A 20,550-nucleotide genomic window follows, 5' to 3' on the forward strand; every position below is an offset into this window, starting at 1 on the left:
ATATTCGTCCATATATTCGCGAATATTCGCAAATTCGAATATGGCCTATGCCGCTCAACACTAGAGCCAGAAGAGGTGCTCCAATCAAGGTCAGCTGACCAGTCCAGACAGCCGAGCATAACCCAGCAACAAAAAAACAACTAAGAACCTGTCAGAACCTTTTAAACCTATAAGTTCTGACACTAATGATTTTATTTTGTTACGAACACCATCATTATACTGTGATGAGCAAATGTTCATTCCTTTTTACTATTGTTATGAGGGAAAAAGGACAGCTAATTTTCAAGCACTTTCTGAGACAGAAGGGATGTAGAATTATAAGACATGCAGTCCTTGAAAGAGGTTACCAGCAGTAGGGTACTTCAGGGGAAATTGTAGAGCCCTCAAATTGATTGTCTTATAATTCATTTGGTTGATGGTAATGAACACAAGCATTTCTGTACTCTCAGACAGTGTTATATTGGCAAGGAAAACAAACAACAGGGAGTCTAGTAATCATATATATGGGATGATTCAGTGTTGAGACACTCTGCAAGTTTGTGAAAAAATAACTAATTACAATCTAATACAAATACAAATAAGCTTAGATAATAATGTGTGCTAAGTGAAGGAGCAATGACTTTTCAAGTGGTTAAATAGTTTATGAATGGTCCTTTGTCCCTCTTCCCAGCTAATTAGGTTGATATACATATATCTGTGTTTAGTCTTTAGTTTGCAAACAAATGCAATGTAGTAATTTTGCATGGATTTAATTGAAGTGTTTATCTATGTATCCATCTATTTATTTATTTGTCTCTTACTTAAGTTACCAGCTCCCAGTAAGGTGAGCCCAGTATCTATATGTGGTGGCCCAGCACAGCTGTACCAGCTGCTCTGCCACACTTAGCACTGGTGACTGTAGTCTCATAGGGTTTGCTGGATAGTCAAATGTATCTCTGCATTGCTAAAGAAAATTTGGAGTCGCTTGCATCCAGTCCTGGTCCAGTCAAACACCATTAAAGGGGTTGTCCAGTGGAAAGCAATGTATACCTTATCCTCAATAAGTGGGAGTGCTGGAGATACCCATGTAAAGAACTCAGGTGCTCAGGATGATGTGGCATCTGCTTTTTCAGGTCGCATGGAGACCCAGGTACCTGTTCTGGAGATCGGAAGCAGTTGCAGTGGCTGTGATCAAGGCACTCATGCCTAATCCTATGGATGTTCAGGCACGCTGGCCGTTGTGGTTTTGCAACAGTTGGAGGCACACTATTTGGAAAACACTGGGATAGGGGTTAAATAGTTTTTTTTTTCTGGACAACCCCTTTAAGTTAGGGGAATCCTCCAGGATGTGCCAAGGAGACGTGTCTTTGCATATTCCAGACAGAAGTAAGGGAGGGTTAGTCTACATCTTTGCCATGGTTATAGGTTTAGTTCCTTGGAGTACCCCTTTAAGGTTACTTGTTAATTTGCTCAGTTAAATAGGACACAAGCTTGTGCATCACAAAGTCAATCTATATTTACAAGAGGCATTTACATGTCCAAGAGCAAAAGTACCAAAGGAAATATATCTGCAAAAGTCAGTGTATAACATTCAGTCTTAAAAGGACAGTGACTAGTGGCAAAATTCTGCTTCTCCAAAAAGCAACATTGTATTTTAAAAAACAGTACAAAAGTTTCAAAGTATCTATGCATTTACAGTACAGTACTGTCTCAATAGTTCAGTAAAGCTTACAATTGTTTTCCCAATCCCTGGCTACAGTACAGAGGTCTTTTTTCTGGATTTTGCGTAAGGGGAACAGCATTCATTAAAAAGGACATTGTGAGCTCACAGAAGGATAGAGCCATGTGACCCATCAAGGACAATTATCCTTATCATCAGCTTATTACATACAAGTCCCCTGGAACACCAAACATATTGATAGTGTTACAGGATAAGTTGTCATATGTATATAACATGCCACAACAACTTCACAGCATACTGTAAAAATCTGCCAGTGGGGTTCAGACTTCAGGCCCGCAAAAGCCGCTGCAGTTACATGATTTAAAGCGGCCGCTGTAAATCATTGAACCACAGCAGCTTCTGTGGGGCCAGAAACAGTTTATCGGCGTATACCATGCATATAAACTTTAAGCTTAAAATTTTCGCTTAAAAAATGTGTGTTACACGATGATAAATATGGTAACCCTTAGAGGCCACAGGGCGTACAGGTAAGCCCTGGGCTCCTGGGACTTGGTGCACCAGGACGTACATGTATTTCCTGATTCTAATCACGGCTATGAAGCAAATGCAGGAGCTGCGCTTACATCATAGGCCATGGGTCAAGGATGTTATCAGCAGCCAGGGATCCGCTGGTAATGTCAGACATCAACAATCACCCTAATGTCTGCCATTAACCCCTCAGATGCCGTGATCAATATTGGAGATGAAAGGCAAAAAAAAAAGAAGGAAAGAAAACAATTAAAGAGCTTTTCCCATCTCATTAAAGGGAAAGTGTTTGATAGATCAACTCCACTAATCTGAATATACAGGTGGTTAATGTGGGCAATCCTAAATAAAACAATGTATTCCTTGCCCCCATCCAGTGAGCCGTTCATGACATATAGCCCAATCTTGCAATATGCAAATCAATACTTGGACTGCACTGGAGGCGGGTTTAAAGACTATGTGCCCTGTCCCCTGGGTCCCATTTGCGCCAACCTGCTCATCAATATTCATCTCTTTTTAATATGCGGGATGCTGCAAAAGGGAGGAGGAGGTTGATAATGTACATATTGTAGCTATAGATACAGTATATAATATGGTGCAGTGTTAGGGCTCGTTCACATCTATACCACAGTAGTACCTTGTGAGATTTGTTTTCAGCTTTCAGCTTACTTACCCAGTACATTGAATATAATATTAACCCCTTAAGGATGCAGGGTTTTTCTGTTTTTGCTCTTTACATTTTAAAAATCATAACCCTTTCAATTTTGCACCTAAAATTCCATAAAATGGCAAATTTTTTTGCGCCACCAATTCTACTTTGTCATGACATCAGTAATTTTACCCAAAAATCTACGGCGAAACCCCCCCAAAAAATCATTGAGCGGCAAAATTGAAGAAAAAATGCAATTTTGTAAATTTTGGGGGCTCCCATTTCTACACAGTAAATTTTTCAGTAAAAATGATATGTTCTTTTTATTCTGTAGGTCCGTATGATTAAAATGATACCCTACTTATACAGGTTTCTTTTCGTCTTACTTCTTAAAAAAATCATAACTAAATGCACGAAAATTAATACGTTTAAAATTGTTATCTTCTGACCCCTATAACTTTTTTATTTTTCCGTGTACTGGGCGGTATGAGGGCTCATTTTTTTGCAACGTGATCTGAAGTTTTTATTGGTACCATTTTTTTATTGATCAGACTTTTTGATCGCTTTTCATTTATTTTTTCATGACATAAAAAGTTATCAAAAATACGCCATTTTGGACTTTGGAATCTTTTTCTGCGCACACCATTGACCATGTGGTTTAATTAATGATATATTTGTATAGTTGTATAGACATTTACGCACGTGGCAATACTACACGTTTATTTTTTTATGGTTACATATTTTTTATATGGAATTTGGGAAAAGGGGGGTGATTTAAACTTTTAATAAGGAAGGGGTTAATGGGTGTTTTTAAAAACTTTTTATTCAACTTTTTTTTTTTTACACTTTTAGTCCCCTTAGGGGACTCATAGGAGGAATCATTAGATTCCTCATACAGATCAATGTGGTTTCATAGAGCCATCTTGATCTGTGTGCTCTGCGCTCGATTGATAAAGCCTCTTTCTCAGTGCAGGAGCCAGCAGTGAAGGAAAGGTAGGCCCTCAGGCTACCTCAGAAGTGGATCCCTCCCCTGTCATCGTGCTGAGGGGTGGGGGGATCCACCCCACTGGACCACCAGGTAGGGTTTAAAGGTCTCTTTAGACGCTGCTGTCAACTTTGACAGTGACGATCTAAAGGGTTAATAGCAGTCTGCGGACAGGAGTCAGCTGGGGGCCGGCCAGTATGACGCGTGCTCGAGTCTCAAGCCCGCGTCATACACAGTTTGTCGTCTCAGGATGAGCCGACTCTTCCTTAGTCGGCAACCGGTTAAAGGGTTATCCAGATTTTATAAACTTTTTACTATTAAGCATGTGATGCCAAGTGGGAAAAAATTTTTTTTAATGAACTGGTGCCAGAAAGTTAAACAGATTTGTAAATTATTTATATTTAAAAATCTTAATCCTTCCAGTACTTATCAGCTGCTGCATACTACAGAGAAAGTTCTTTTAATTTATTTTCTGTCTGTCCACAGTGCTTTCTGCTGACACCTCTGTCTGTGTCAGGAACTGTCCAGAGCAGGATAGGTTTGCCATGGGGATTGGCTACTGCTCTGGACATTTCCTCACATGGACAGAGGTGTCAGCAGAGAAAACTGTGGTCAGACTGAAAAGAAATTAAAAAAGAAAAGAACTTCCTGTAGTATACAGCAGCTGATAAGTACTGGAAGGATTAAGATTTTTAACTAGAATTAATTTACAAATCTGTTTAACTTTCTGACACCAGTTGATTTAAGAAAAAAAAATGTTTTCCACTGGAGTACCCCTTTAAGTGCTTTACTTGCCTTAGATGTGTGGGGTGGATTAACCCTTTTTTTTATTTCATGGTTCCCCCAGGTTCGGCATACCTCTGGACTCTTGATGACGTCTCGTGACTTTCCAAGGATCCTGTTCGGCTTGAGACAAGAGCTGATTACAGGGGGCTTGGCTTCTTCTTGTCTACCCTGACAAGCCAGCCCCCTGATGATGTGTGCGGTCCAACTGTACTTGCCACCGCCCCTGTGATCAGCTGTTGGCTGTAGGCAAACAGGATCCTGGGAAAGTCTTGAGAAAACAGTGATCCAGAGTCCAGAGGGAAGCTGAACCTGGGGGGACCATGGAATCACATAAAAGGGGTTGATCCACCCCACACATGTAAGGCAAGCAAAGCTTTTTAGACATAACTTGACATCACAGGCATTATACAAAAAAAGGTAATAAAACCTGGATGACCCCTTTAATCCCCAAATGTAAAGGTCTTTTTATACAGTGCATAGCCTTGTATGAATGCACCATGTGAATCTTATACATAACATAACTTCTCCCATTTTTGTAATAAGGGTATCTAATGTATTAAAAAAAAAAGCAGTCTACATTTTAGCAATGTTAATCAGTTTCATTATTACCAACATTTCTACTGTTTAGAAAATCTAAGGCTGAAAATAATCTAATAAATTGAGTTTAGCTGTAGGATTACCTACTTAATAAGCTTTACAACACCTACTATAATATACCCTTACTGTAGCGCCTGACCTACAAACGCCAGAAACTCAGATAGCAGACTCTTGACATTAGCCTATTAAAAAGGATATTCTTTTTCCATTATTTTACATGCGTCATGGATAAAAAGCACGAGGTACAGTTTAAAATTAGTTTCTATGAATAGGCACATCCTGCCAACTAAGCTCTTTGAATACATTTCCAAGACAACTGATAATGTTAATATCATTTTATTTTTAGTCTTTCACCTGATTTCAAATATGCTGTTATATTTGACATGATAAGGCTTATTGAATAGGAGACTTGGCACTGTAAACTCTTTAATCCAATTAAAGGGAAATAGTAATTAAAGAAAATTGGACCTTAATGCAAGTTGAGACTTCTATTAGAGGTCGTCTTGAGAACTTCTATATCTAGGCATCCAATGAAAGCCTCTGACACATGTCACTTTGATAAAGAGAGTATAGTATGTTGATATCATCAGGGCCGATCCTGGGCTAGTGCACGGGTGAAAGGGGAGCAAAGGAAGAAGAGGGTGCTAAGCGGGCACTTATAAACTGTAAATTGGTTCCTGGACATGACTGGTTGCTCTGGCTCAGCACTGTCAAAAATCGATTGTCCATTGCTGCAACTATTTAGTTTGGGTATATTTGGACCAGATTTTACATCCTTTTGTTCTGTCCCTTCCGTCTTATATCAGAGACACAACTGATCTGCTCCTCAAGTTGGAAGAAGACAATTCGTGGTTGTGCTCTATAGACATAGAGGCGCTCTACAGCTCAATCCCGCATGATGTTGATTTGAAAGCTGTGGAATTCTTTCTCAGCAGTCGGAGTATACATCATCATGCCCATAGTAAATTTGTACTGAATTTATTGGAATTTGTCCTCACCAAAAATTATTTCATCTTTGACACACAAGTATGCCACCAGCTCAGGGGCAATGCCATAGGCATTCCCGTAGCACCATCTTACGCAAATTTGCTCCTGTGTTGGTGGGAGGGTACCGTTGTGTTTGGTGAGGACCATAAGAACATCCAGAAGTATATCACCTTTTGGGGCAGATACATCGATGAAGTGGCCATAATTTGGTCAGGGACGAAACTGGAGTTTGAGAATTTTGTTGACACCCTAAATATAAATAATCTGGGCCACAAATTTACCTACGAAATCATTTGTGATGAACTTTGCTTTTTGGATGTGATATTAAGAAGGGACAGAGCAGGCAGAATAGATATCAGTGTGTTTAGAAAATCTATGGCAGTTAATAGCCTATTAAAATGGGAGAGCCATCACCCTCCGCCACTCAAACGGGGTATTCCAAAAGCACAATGGGGGAGATTTATCAAGAAATGTCTATTTTAGATCAAAAGTCCACCTTTTTTTTGTCTATACTTTGACTAGCATGCGCCTTTTTCATCAATAATGCACAACCTAATGATGAATAAGGTGCAGCTCTCCCTTAGCGTGAAAAGTTGTCTAACGTACACCTTTTCTAAGAAAGAGTCAGACCAACAACCAGAGGCCTGGGTTCTCAACCCGTGGTACACGTACCCATAGAGGTACGCCATTGAGGTACGCCAGCGTTGGTAGGCGAAAGCGCTGACAAATACTGACCATGCACTGGCAAGTACTTGTCAGCGCATAGCTGGGCAAACCTCCAGCTGTTGGAAACTACAATTCTCAGCATGCAGTGACAGAAGGGCATGCTGGGACTTGTAGTTATGCAACAGCTGGAGGCACACTACTACAACTTTCAGCATGCCCTTTGGCTGTCCGTGCATGCTGGGGGTTGTACTTATGCAATAGCTGGAGTCACACTGGTTGCAAAACACAGAGTTTGTTACATAACTCTGTGTTTCCCAACCCGTGTGCCTCCAGCTGTTGCAAAACTAAAACTCCCAGCATGCATGGTCTGTCAGTGCATGCTGGGAGTTATAGTTTTGCAACAGCTGGAGGCACACGGGTTGGAAAACACTGAGTTAGAAAACAGATAATGTTTCCCAGACAGTGTGCCTCCAGTTGTTGCAAAACTACAACTCCCAGCATGCCCAGACAGCTGAAGTGCATGCTGGGAGTTGTAGTTTTGCAAAAACTAGAGGAGAACAGATTGGGGACCACTGTGTAATGGTCTCCAAACTGTGGCCCTCCAGATGTTGCAAAACTTCAACTCCAAGCATGCCCAGACAGCCAAAGGCTGTCTGGGCATGCTGGGAGTTGTAGTTTTGAAACTCCTCTAAGCTCTCGGGGTCCTCTTCACCCACTCTGCCTAGAGGAGGGAAGAGCGGGGGATCTGAACTTTCACCCCGCGTCAGCTGAGACACTGTTAATGGTCCACAGGGACCAATCACAGTGATCGCTGACCAGGACCATCCACAGATGTAGGGATCAACCGATTATCGGTTTGGCCGATATTATCGGCCGATATTCACGGTTTTGGACATTATCGGCAATTACCTTGTAGTGGTGGCGGTTTATAGCTGATAACTTATACCGGAATATCAGGATAAGTTATCGGCTATCAGCCTGAAAGGTCACAGATTATCGTATCGGCCAAAAAAATCTATATCGGTTGATCCCTAGTCCTGGGAGGGGGGGCTAGAAAAAGTTGTCCATTGGGACTTCTGCCAGTTAACCTGTGCGATGCCGCGCATCGCCGGGTTAACTGACTGCTGTCTATAGACGGCGGAATGTGAGAAGGACCTGCGCAATTCGCCGTCTATAGACGGGATTCTGCGGGAAGGAGTTAAAGGTTGAATTGTGGAAGGTAGAAATCATTCTCACGCCTACTGGTAGGTGGTGGAGCTATGCGCCTAAAAATTTACCTTTGCGCACAAAATAGCGACTTTTGACAAAAGTCGCAAATGATAAATACGTGAGCACTGCATTGTCAAAAAGGAAAAGTTCTACGGGTAGGCAAAAAGAGTAAAACTGTCTATATCAAAAGGCGCATAAAAGTCTCAAAATATGCTGCTTGCGCCTGAACTGCGTCTGAACATAGAGAAACAAAATGCTCTAAAAGCAATGATAAATCTCCCCCAATATCTTAGAATAAGAAGAAATTGCTCTAACATTGATAACTTCAATATACAGGCTCGGGATCTCCGTCGGAGATTCATGGAGCGAGGCTACCCCAACACTGTGCTGAAATCAGCATATCATGAATCAATGCGTAATTCTCTACTCATTCCAAAAGAGAAGATCCCCACTGATAACATCCCTAGGATTATAGGCACATTTGACAAGGCATCAGTTGAAATCAGACAGATAATTACCAGATTCTGGCCCATCCTCACTGCGGACCCGATAATTGCAGACTTAGTTGGAGAGCAGCTGGTGATTACCTATAGACAAGGGAGAAACCTAAGGGATCATCTAATGCACAGCCATTAGACACCACCACTTCCCGAAAGAACTTGGCTACATCAAAATGTGACAGGGACATAAAGGTGTGGTACCTGCAAAGCATGCAAATTTATAAAAGTGACTAAGTATCTTGTTAGCACTAAGGATTGGAAAAAGCTTTTTAATCGCTCTTTTGCTAATTGTAAGACAGTCAGTGTCCTTTATGTCTGTGTTTGTCCATGCGCGCTCATTTATGTGGGAAAAACAAAAAAGAGAGTTCTGTCGAAGAATATTGGAACATGTGGGTGATGTAAATCATCATAGGGATAAGCCCCTTGCGTGCATTCTTCCCATTCCACCGACTTTATGGCCTTGCAATTTCAGGTTTTTAAGGTGATTAGGCTAAATCAAGGTGGAGGCAACGTGGATCGACATCTACTCCAAAAAGAGGCACAGTGGATTTACTGGCTGGGTATACTTTCCACAAAGGGGCTCAATGATTGCTTATCCTTTACATCATTTATCTAATCCCTGGGATATATCCCCCCTTTTCACCATTTCATAGCCTATTTAGGCTAAGAATCGTCTGTGGTCATGTTTGACCACTAGGCCGATACCATTATGGTTAGCAATTGTTATTTTTTGTATTTATCTATTAAGTAAATTGAGACCCACTGCCACACTATGTTATATAACATTGAACTTTATACCCATTATTGATACATTAATATCCGAGGTCTGGGCATCCTATTTGTATCCTGTAGTATCATATGGGATATGTTTATAATTTACCCTCTATTATGTTATGTTATCTAGTACTATATTTATTGATTGTACCCTGTAATTGCTGTATGAGCACCAATGCAAATATATACAAATATATACAAATATACCATCAGCCAGGATATTCGTTTGGTATTATTAAATCCAATACAAGCACTTTACCTTTAATGCTAATACTATGCCAATACTATCTATGCCAATACTATCTATGCGCATGCGCGCTCCGATCGTGGAACGCACTGGGGATGGTCCGTGATTATTTCTGGTCATTGACACGCATGCCAGTGTACGTTGATATCCTGCGTCTCCTCATAAGGTGGAATGCACCAAGTAATGATGCGCAGTAGTTCCCACGTTTGACATGCACGCCACTGAGCACCTACATTCAGCGCTTTGGCATTGACACGCATGCCACTCAGCGCCTACATCCGGCACCTGTGATACACATATCTCTTTGAATGCAGACGATGTATGTAATTAAGCTGCTGTAGTTGCAAGGAACTTTTTACTGGTAGTTGTAGTAAATGATGCTATTTAAATAAGGCATTGTAAAATAAGTTAGGACTATAGAAATGGCAGTACATTTTGAAAGACGGAAAGACTGTCTTGGGCTGTGTTTATACATCAGGGTATAGTCATACTCACTTGTGACATGAACCTACAAGATTTCCAAATTGCATTAAAATACATAAAAACACACAGTTAAACTAAGAACAAAACAAATCCCTTCAAAACATAAACAGAAAGCCACTAAAGTAAATTAGAGAAACTAGTAACTGCAAAGACAAAGCAAGGACAAAAAAAAAAAATATAGATCATGTAATGTCTAAAGGCATTTTTGCCCAATTATAGATGGTTGAAGAAAATAACAAATTAAAAAAAAAAATATCAAGAAATAATAATGGAAGAGCTTGATAAAAAAATAAAAAAAAAGGTGTAAGACATGCTCTATTTCAAAAGTAAAGTTTAAAATAGCATTGTAACCTAACACATGAAAAGCAGGGGGTATGAATGTATCTTTAAAGTGATTGCATGGTTCACAGATTGCATTTTACGTAGGCTACTGTGTGGTTTGAAAGTTGTTGGTATGTGTTTGTTACTCTGAACCCACATTCTATTACTCAGGGGCCACAAGACTAATTCTAACACCGTCTAGAATTTACAAGCTACAACAAACCTCAGATGAATGGTTTCTTTGGAAATCAGAGGCAGTTTTATCCTACCAGAGCCCCAATAAATCATCTCTTATTATTCCATATTTAATCCAGGGGCATTAGTCAGCGAGACCTTTCTGTAGCCTAATAAACAGAGGCAGCTGTAGTTTTTCTTTATGTGAGCAGTTGCTCATCCTAAATTAGAGCATGATTCAAACATATATTGTAATAAACTTGAAAACAACATGAAAATGTTACGCATGTGCACCTCAGCATTTGAATACAATTATGCATCATGCACAGTTATTTTTTACTATAGAGATTACTTTAGAGAAAACGTAACTACTATTATCAGACTCAGGCTGGAATTCCACTGAGGTCTATCAGCCAAAAATGCCCCCAAAAAACACCCATTCTGCTTTACAGCGCTTTTTCCTTGTTTGTCATTTTTTTTTAAACTCATTGTCGTTTTTCTGCTATTTTGAGCTCAGCGGGCGATTTTCAAAAATGAGGTGTTTTTTCGGGAAAATCTTGGCATTCTTGGCGTTCTATTGGAGGCTTTTTTTTTCTTGTGTGTAAGAACAACATGCCCATGGCACACGTCATGGATCCAAACTTTATTGGCAGCTTCGGCAGAACACAGGCAACAATTGTTTCGCTTAAAAAGCTTCTTCACAGCCTGTGAAGAAGCTTCGTAAGCGAAACAATTGTTGCCTGTGTTCTGCCGAAGCTGCTAATAAGTTTGGATCCATGACATGTGCCGCGGACATGTTGTTCTTACACCTGAGTTAATCATCTCTTCTGCTGTTTGTCTGCTGGGAGCACCGTCCCTACCCTGTTTGAAGCAGGCTTCCGTGTACCTGCTGAACCCTGCATCGTACGGTGAGTATGTGGTAGTGCCAGCTATCTTCTCTCTTCGTATTTTTTTTTCTTGTTTTGACATTAATGATCTTAACCCCTTAAGGACGCAGGACGTAAATGTACGTCCTGGTGAGGTGGTACTTAACGCACCATTACGTACATTTACGTCCTAAGCATAACCGCGGGCATCGGAGCGATGCCCGTGTCATGCGCGGCTGATCCCGGCTGCTGATCGCAGCCAGGGACCCGCCGGCAATGGCCGACGCCCACGATCTCGCGGGCGTCCGCCATTAACCCCTCAGGTGCCGGGATCAATACAGATCCCGGCATCTGCGGCAGTTCGCGATTTAAATGAACGATCGGATCGCCCGCAGCGCTGCTGCGGGGATCCGATCATTCATAACGCCGCACGGAGGTCCCCTCTCCTTCCTCCGTGCGGCTCCCGGCGTCTCCTGCTCTGGTCTGTGATCGAGCAGACCAGAGCAGAAGATCACCGAAAACACTGATCTGTTCTATGTCCTATACATAGAACAGATCAGTATTAGCAATCATGGTATTGCTATGAATAGTCCCCTATGGGGACTATTCAAGTGTAAAAAAAAAATGTAAAAAAATGTAAAAGTAAAAGTAAAAAAAAAGTGAAAAATCCCCTCCCCCAATAAAAAAGTAAAACGTCCGTTTTTTCCTATTTTACCCCCAAAAAGCGTAAAAAACATTTTTATAGACATATTTGGTATCGCTGCGTGCGTAAATGTCCGAACTATTAAAATAAAATGTTAATGATCCCGTACGGTGAACGGCGTGAACGAAAAAAAATAAAAAACGTCCAAAATTACTACTTTTTTAATACATTTTATTAAAAAAAAAATTATAAAAAATTTATTAAAAGTTTTTTATATGCAAATGTGGTATCAAAAAAAAGTACAGATCATGGCACAAAAAATGAGCCCCTATACCGCCACTTATACGGAAAAATAAAAAAGTTAGAGGTCATCAAAATAAAGGGATTATAAACGTACTAATTTGGTTAAAAAGTTTGTGATTTTTTTTAAGCGCAACAATAATATAAAAGTATATAATAATGGGTATCATTTTAATCGTATTGACCCTCAGAATAAAGAACACATGTCATTTTTACCATAAATTGTACGGCGTGAAAACAAAACCTTCCAAAATTAGCAAAATTGCGTTTTTCGTTTTAATTTCCCCACAAAAATAGTGTTTTTTGGTTGCGCCATACATTTTATGATATAATGAGTGATGTCATTACAAAGGACAACTGGTCGCGCAAAAAACAAGTCCTCATACTAGTCTGTGGATGAAAATATAAAAGAGTTATGATTTTTAGAAGGCGAGGAGGAAAAAATGAAAACGTAAAAATTTAATTGTCTGAGTCCTTAAGGCCAAAATGGGCTGAGTCCTTAAGGGGTTAAAAAGGGATGAAGCTGCCTTTTTATTATTAAATTTTGTAGGTTGCTATTATTAAAAAAAATTACATTAAGGATGGGAAAAATTGTAGGGAACAAATTTTATCTTTTTCAGAACTAATTTTTTTTATTTTTCAAGCGGGAAACCATTTATGTAAGGGGGAATAATGTATTCTTCTATTTTTTTATTTTACTTTTTTTTAATAATAATGTATTTAATAATGTATTTAAACCCTTTTATTAATTTTATGTATCATCAGTACAGTGTATTGTTTTTTAAACTTTATGTACACACATTATTGTGTTACTACTACTACTCCCAGCATGGAGCAGAGTGTGTTCCATGTTGAGAGCAGTAGTACCTGCAATAAGGGCAGATCGCTCCAGGTCACACTCTTGAGACCCATTGTGATTGGCACTTATATTCCTGAGATGCGGGCGGCATGCTGCAGCGCACCGCATCTCTGCTCTGTACTCTGGCCAACCAGTGATGTGAATAGAACTTCACATCACTGATTCATATTTGCCACTCAGAGAGGTGATTGGCCAGAACCGTCTGGCCAATCATGGCTCTGAGTGAAATCTCAGTGGAATACTAGTAGGAAATCACAATTGAAAAAAAAAAAAACCTTAAAAATTACCGCATATAGTTTGAAGTAAGAGTACTAAAATTAAGTGTCCAGGACATCTACAATACAAGCTAGTAACCACAGGGTATGTGAATAACATTTGGGAAAGGAGTTCACTTAAGTTTACAAGTTGTTTGGTGGAATCTTAAAAATCTCATGCCTGTGCCTTCCATGCATAAACAGTTTATTTGACAAAAAAAAGTAGTGGTGGGTCCGTGAGGAAGATTGGGTTAGTATTAAAAGGGTATTCTGGCCATAGACATCTTATCCCCTATCCAAAGGGGATAAGATGTCTGATCGCGGGGTCCCTCTCTCTGCAGCACCCAACATTCTGTGCCAGTGCTGTGCTGCTCCAGACCTGGAAAGCCAGTGTTTCCGTGACTGGTGACGTCACACCATGCCCCCCCTTCATGACTTCAGGAGGGGAGCAGCTCTGAGACTAGAGCAGCACCCGGCACAGAATGCACAGAGTACTGCACTGAGATCATGGGGGTCCCCAGCGGCAGGACCTCCGCAATCAGACATCGTATCCCCTATCCTTTGGTTAGGGGATAAGATGTCTATAGGCAGAATACCCCTTTAATTTGCCTCGTGACACAAATATCAGGGACTAATACGCTTAGCATAACCTTCTTCATCACCCTAGTGACCACCACATGCGCCAGCAACATAGCTCAGTTATTTTATAATACATGACTGTATAAGAACAAGTAGGTTAAATAGAATTGTACAAACTTGTTTTCTAAATCGGCGAAAAACTGTTTTTTCTGAGGTGGTAGATCTGACAGCATGTCATTTATCAAGTTCAAATTGTGTTCTAAGTTTGCCATAAAATTTACACTGATCACCAGAAAGAATTTTTACTTAACTTAACCAGCAGAATTATTTGCGGAAGGAAAAAACAATCCCCTACTACTGCACTTTACAATGTTGAAGGTGTCTAAAACACAAATTTTATCTTAGGAAAAGTCACCTGGAATCTCTCCAGTAAGCACTTCTGTCAATATAGTTGTATACACTTTCCATGCATAGTAATAAACTTTCTTCATAGATGCTGTTAAAAAAAACCTCTTTAAAATGAAACAAATTGCATTAAATGAATGGCAGATATGTGATGTAAAGTCTCCTCAAACAAATACAAAGTAATTTATCATTAGTAATAATATATTAGATTAGTCTTAAACATTCCCTTTACTTCTTGGCATCATATATCTCAGTTTAACAATGTCATGAATTAGACTAAAATGCTTGCACCTACCTCCTATGATTAATGAGAACAATACAAAGTTGAGGCTGCACGGGTGAGAAACTTCTACATTTAATGGTTTTAGATGTTATTAATAATACTAAAACCTTTCTCTTAAAGTAAAGTTTCATTAGTGTTCAAAGTAGAAATGCAGCTAGTGAAAGTGACTTTCATCATTCTGCATGGTATCTTGCAGTGTTGTATGATGTATAATCAAAGGGGAAAAACCAGTATAAATCACCACACCGCATGTAATCAGCATCACTAATCAGTAACAATTGGGTTTTATTTATATCTTCATAGCAGGTTCTCTGAAGTAATACATATTACTTAATACCACATTAGAGTAAATATTCTTAGTATGTGTCTCAGTTTTTGAAGATTTAACAACAATACATCCTGAGTGAGAACACAATTCAAAATCAACCAAATTAAAGGGGTTATCCAGGAAAAAAATATATATATATATAACAACTGGCTCCAGAAAGATCAACAGATTTGTAAATTACTTCTATTAAAAAATAGTAATCCTTTTAGTACTTCTGAGCTGCTGAAGTTGAGTTGTTCTTTTCTGTCTAAGTGCTCTCTGATGACACCTGTCTCGGAAACTGTCCAGAGTAGAAGCGAATCCCAATAGCAAACCTCTCTTACTCTGTTCATTTCCTGAGACAGACAGAGGTGTCAGCAGAGAGCACTGTTGTCAGACAGAAAAGAACAACTCAACTTAAGCAGCTGATAATTATTGGAAGGATTAAGATTTTTTTTATAGAAGTAATACCCCTTTAACATAATGACAAATAATTACATTACATGTATAGGCTAAAACACAAAATTTAAGAAATAAAACACATATAAAGAAGTTTCTATATTGCCAATTTCCAATGAGAACTGGAATGGCCTTTTGAGATAGATATAAATGCTAAATTAAAAACATACAGTTCATTTGTCAATGTGCTACCACAACTACACTTCCATATTCTGCGGATATTCAGTAGGGTACCTGGTGACTAATAGGATTCTATTATATGGGATGATTAATGGCCAAAGAGGCCAAAATCCCCTGTGTGATCAGCCAGCAAATTCTCCTTTGTTGTCTGATCAGGTCATTTTAAAAGGTTAAAAAAAAAAAACAACAAAAAAAAAAACCTTGGCCATGGGCTGCACATCTACCAATGTATTAGGCTGATGACAGGAAAGGGGCACACCAATGATCCAGTGATCATTCATGCAAACCTTCCACACTATTACTGAGATTGGGGCTCTTTAGCCTTATTCTATGATCCCTAAGACTAGGTTCACACACAAGTGATAACACAAAATTCCAACCGGCTACGCCGATTTTGTCCTCTACCTATATTATGCATGGTGCTAGGATGGGTTCACACACAGGAGAAGAGTTATCAAAACCTGTCCAGAGGAAAAGTTGCTGAGTTGCCCTTAGCAACCACTCGAATTGCTTCTCTCTTCTTGAAAAGGCCTCTGAAAATAAAAGAAGCAATCTGATTGGTTGCCACGGGCAACTCAGCAAATTTTCCTCTTGACAGGTTTTGATAAATCACCCCATAGTATTTTGGTCAATATTTGAAACTCATTTTGGTACTCATTTTGGTCAGTATGGTTACCAATACTGGGAGTGGAACTGAGGCAGAAAAAATATATATAGAATGTCGATATTTTTTCCTTTTTGTGTGGTTTTAATAAAAATACAGACCAAACTAAATTCTGAATGCTTACTAAATACTGAACAAAATACTAATGTGTGCAAAGTCGACCTGAGTTGCCACTCACATTTTTGTCAAGACATAAACATATGTCCACTACTCAAGCTAGTTATTTTTACAGAAAAAAAATACACAGTGAGTTCTCAAATTTAGAATTCATCTTTCACAATATTGGGGCACATGTCTCACCTTAAATAGTCCTAGCACCTTTATTTAAATAGTTTACATTATGGTATTCAGCCTGACAGAATTTTCTCACCTGCTTACATAGTTCATGAGATTGAAAAAAGACCAGAGTCCATCAAATTCAACCTAGATCCCTAATGAGTCCCTACTGAGTTGATCCAGAGGAAGGCAAAAAAACCTTCATACTAGAGGTAAAAATTCCTTCCCGACTCCAAATATGGCAGTCAGAATAAATCCATGGATCAACATTCTGTCCCTTTAAATCTAGTATACATAACCAGCGATGTTATTATTCTCCCAAATACATCCAGACCCCTTTTGAACTCTTTTACAGAGTTCACCATGACCACCTCCTCCTGGAGAGAATTCCACTGTCTCACTTCTCTTACAGTAAAGAACCCCGTCTGTGCTGGGGTAGAACTCTTCTTTCCTCAAGACGTAGAGGATGCTTGTTATAGATACAGTCCTGGGTATAAATAGATCAAGGGAGAGATCTCTGTAAGGTCCCCTGATATATTTATACAAAGTTATTAGGTCTCCCCTAAGCCTTCTTTTTTCTACACTAAATAACACTAATTCTGCTAATCTTTCTGGGTACTATAGTCCTCCCATTCCCCATATAACTCTGGTTGCCTGTCTTTGAACCCTCTCCAGCTCCACTATATCTTTCTTGTACACTGATGCCCATTACTGTACATAGTATTCTATGTGTGGTCTGACTAGTGATTTGTACAGTAGTAGAATTATTGCCTTGTCGTGGGCATCAGCTGCCCAACACTGGTCACTACAGCTAAATTTACTGTTAACTAAGACCCCTAAGTCCTTTTCCATGTCAGTCTTCCCAAGTGTCCTCCCATTTAATACATAATCCCAGCCCGGATTTTTCTTCCCCATGTGCATTACCTTACATTTCTCAGTGTTGAACCTCATCTGCCACTTCCCAGCCCAAACCTCCAACCTATCCAGATCCTGTCATGTCTGTCCTGGTCTGTGTTCACACACAGCCTATTGGTTTTGCTGTGTGTGACCAGTTTAATGTTTCCTGGTCAGGGAAGAGTTAATGTCTCTGGCTTTTTCAGCTTTGTGTGTCCAGTGTGAACAGTGTTCTATGTTAGGCATCCCTGTTTCTGCTCCATGGAGACAATCCTGTCTACTGGAGGTTTCCTTAGGGATTGCGATTTCTGTCTTGTGTTCAGTGTGAACAGTGTTCAATAAATATATCCTGCGTATCTGGCATTCCTATTACCTGTCCATGGGGACTTCGTATCTACTGGAGGTTTTGCATAGGGAATGCGAATATTCCTGATTAGCGATAGATCCCTGTTTTTGGTCCATGGGGACTTTGTGTCTTCTGGATGTTCTGGGGGATTATGCTATATTCCTGTCTGTTCCTAAAGTCTGTTGACTTATCCTTTTTCCTGTCTGGTGTTTTGAACTCTATATTTATTAGTTGATTTTTGATTTCAGATCTTTGTAGTTCTGTACATTACAACTTAACTATAGTCTCCTCTGTTCACGACCACGGATCTATAGTGTCTTCTGTTCACGGCCACTGAGTCCTCTGTTCATGTCCGATGATCTATAGTGTCCTCTGTTAATGTCCACTGATAGTGTCCTCTGTGCTGCTACCTGATCTGTGTCCTCTGAACTTAAACGGGTTGTGCGCTGCCCTGCAGTTCGGAGCTCCGCTCACAGCGTCCGGAAGTTCATTATTGCGAACGCAAAGGATAGGGGATAAGATGTCAGATCTCCGGGGTCCCGCCGCTGGGGTCCCCCGCAATATAGCAAGCAACACCCACCTGTAACTGCTTCCGGAAGTGCTGGAGGTTCTCTGGCTACCTCCAGCTCTTCTGGAAGCAGTAACAGATGGGTGCTGCTTGCGGGGGTCCCCAGCGGTGGGACCCCGGCGATCTGACTTCTTATCCCCTATCCCTTGGATAGGGGATAAGATGTCTAGAGGCAGAGTACCCCTTTAAAGAACATTTTGGGGTTAGTTTTACTCTTTGGCAATGAGTCTTTCTGTCTCTATTTTTGCGGCTTTTATCTGTTTTTTACATATTTTTCATTTTTCTCTATATCTTTTTAATGCTTCTTCACTGCCATCCTGTTTTAGTAGTTTAAATGCTTAATTTTTTTGTCATTTATTGCACCCTTAACGTTTTTATTCATCTATATTGGTTTTCTTTTACTCCTGGCCCTTTTATTCCCATAAGGTATATACATCTTACAGTGAGAATTTAAGATATTTTTAAAAGTCTCCCATTTAGTGTCAGTATTCTTGTTTTTGAGGACATTATCCTATTTTATATTGTTAAGGGCTTGAGTTGATCAAACTTTGCCTTCCCAAAGTTCATTGTTTTTGTGGCCCCTCGCGAGATTCCCTTATTGAAGGACAAGTTATAATGTATTATATTATGATCACTATTTCCCAGGTGTCCTTCTACTTGCACATTAGTTACTCTGTCAGGTCTGTTGTTTAATAGTAAGTCTAGTAGGGCGCCCCCTCTGGTCAGGCCATGCACCATTTGGGACAGATAATTGTCTTTAGTTACTGTATAGTCAGAAACCTTTTTCCTTTATGAGATTCACAAATCTCAGTCTCCCAGTTTATATCAGGATACTTAAAGTCCCCCATTATTATCACCTTATTATGATTTGCTGCCTTGTTTATTTGCCTCAGTAATTGATCTTCTGCCCCCTCCATTATGTTTAGTAGCTTATAACAAATCCCTATCAGAATTTTCTTATTTTTATCTCCATATGTTTCTACCCATAATGACTCCATATTATGGTTTCCTTCCCATATATCCTCCCGCAGTGCAGCCTTCAGACTTGATTTCACATTAAGACAGATTCCTCCCCCTTTCCGTTTTGGCCGATCCTTCCTGAATAGATTATAACCCTGTATGTTGATCGCCCAGTCACAGCTATCGTCCAACCAAGTCTCTGTTATACCCATTATGCCATAATTCTCCTCAGACATTATCAACTCCAGTTCGACAGTTTGATTGGACAGACTTCTGCAATAATCAACATGGTGTATTTTTTTTTCCTATGAAGCCTATCCCTATTCACTATTCTAACCCCTCCCTCCGCTCCACCCCCAGATACATTAATAAGTCCCTCCTCCCTATCTACACTATCTTCCCCTTCTATGTTGTAGGTTCCCTCCCCCAGTCCCTAGTATAAACACTCCTCCTGCCTTCTAGCCATCTTCTCCCCAAGCACAGCTGCACCTTCCCCATTGAGGTGCCGCTCCTCCCTACGACAGAGCCAGTATCGGACAGCGAAGTCATCCCAGTTCTCCATGAACCTGAAACCCCTCCTTCCTACACCAGCTTCTGACCCACTTGTTTACCTCCCTAATATCCCACTGCCTCTCTGGTGTGGCTTATGGTACAGGTAAAATTTCAGAAAATATTACCTTGGAGGTCCTTGCCATAAGCTTGGCGCCTAAGTCCCTGAAATCATTTTTAAGGACACTCCACCTACCTCTTACTTTGTCATTGGTGCCAATATGTACCATGACTGCTAGGTCCTCTACAGCCCCACCCAGCAACCTGTCAACCCGATCCTCGATGTGCCAAACTCGAGCGCCAGGAAGACAACACACTGTTCGGCGATCCTAGTCTTTGTGACAGATTGCCCAGTCTGTCCCCCTAATAATTGAGTCCCCCTCTACCAGTACCTGTCTGGCCTGCCCTGCACTCCTCCTTCCCACCTTACTGGAGCAGACATCCCCCTGGCGGTCAGAGGCAGAGTCCTGCTGCAGTACTGCTAGTTCTGAAATGGCATCCCCCTCATCTGCCAACCGTGCAAACTTGTTGGGGTGTGCCAGATCAGGACTAGCCTCCCTGTCACTTTTCCCTCTACTCCATTTTCTAACTGTAA

This window comes from Hyla sarda, chromosome 1 (assembly GCF_029499605.1).
Source record: "Hyla sarda isolate aHylSar1 chromosome 1, aHylSar1.hap1, whole genome shotgun sequence".
In the NCBI taxonomy this organism is placed as follows: domain Eukaryota; kingdom Metazoa; phylum Chordata; class Amphibia; order Anura; family Hylidae; genus Hyla; species Hyla sarda.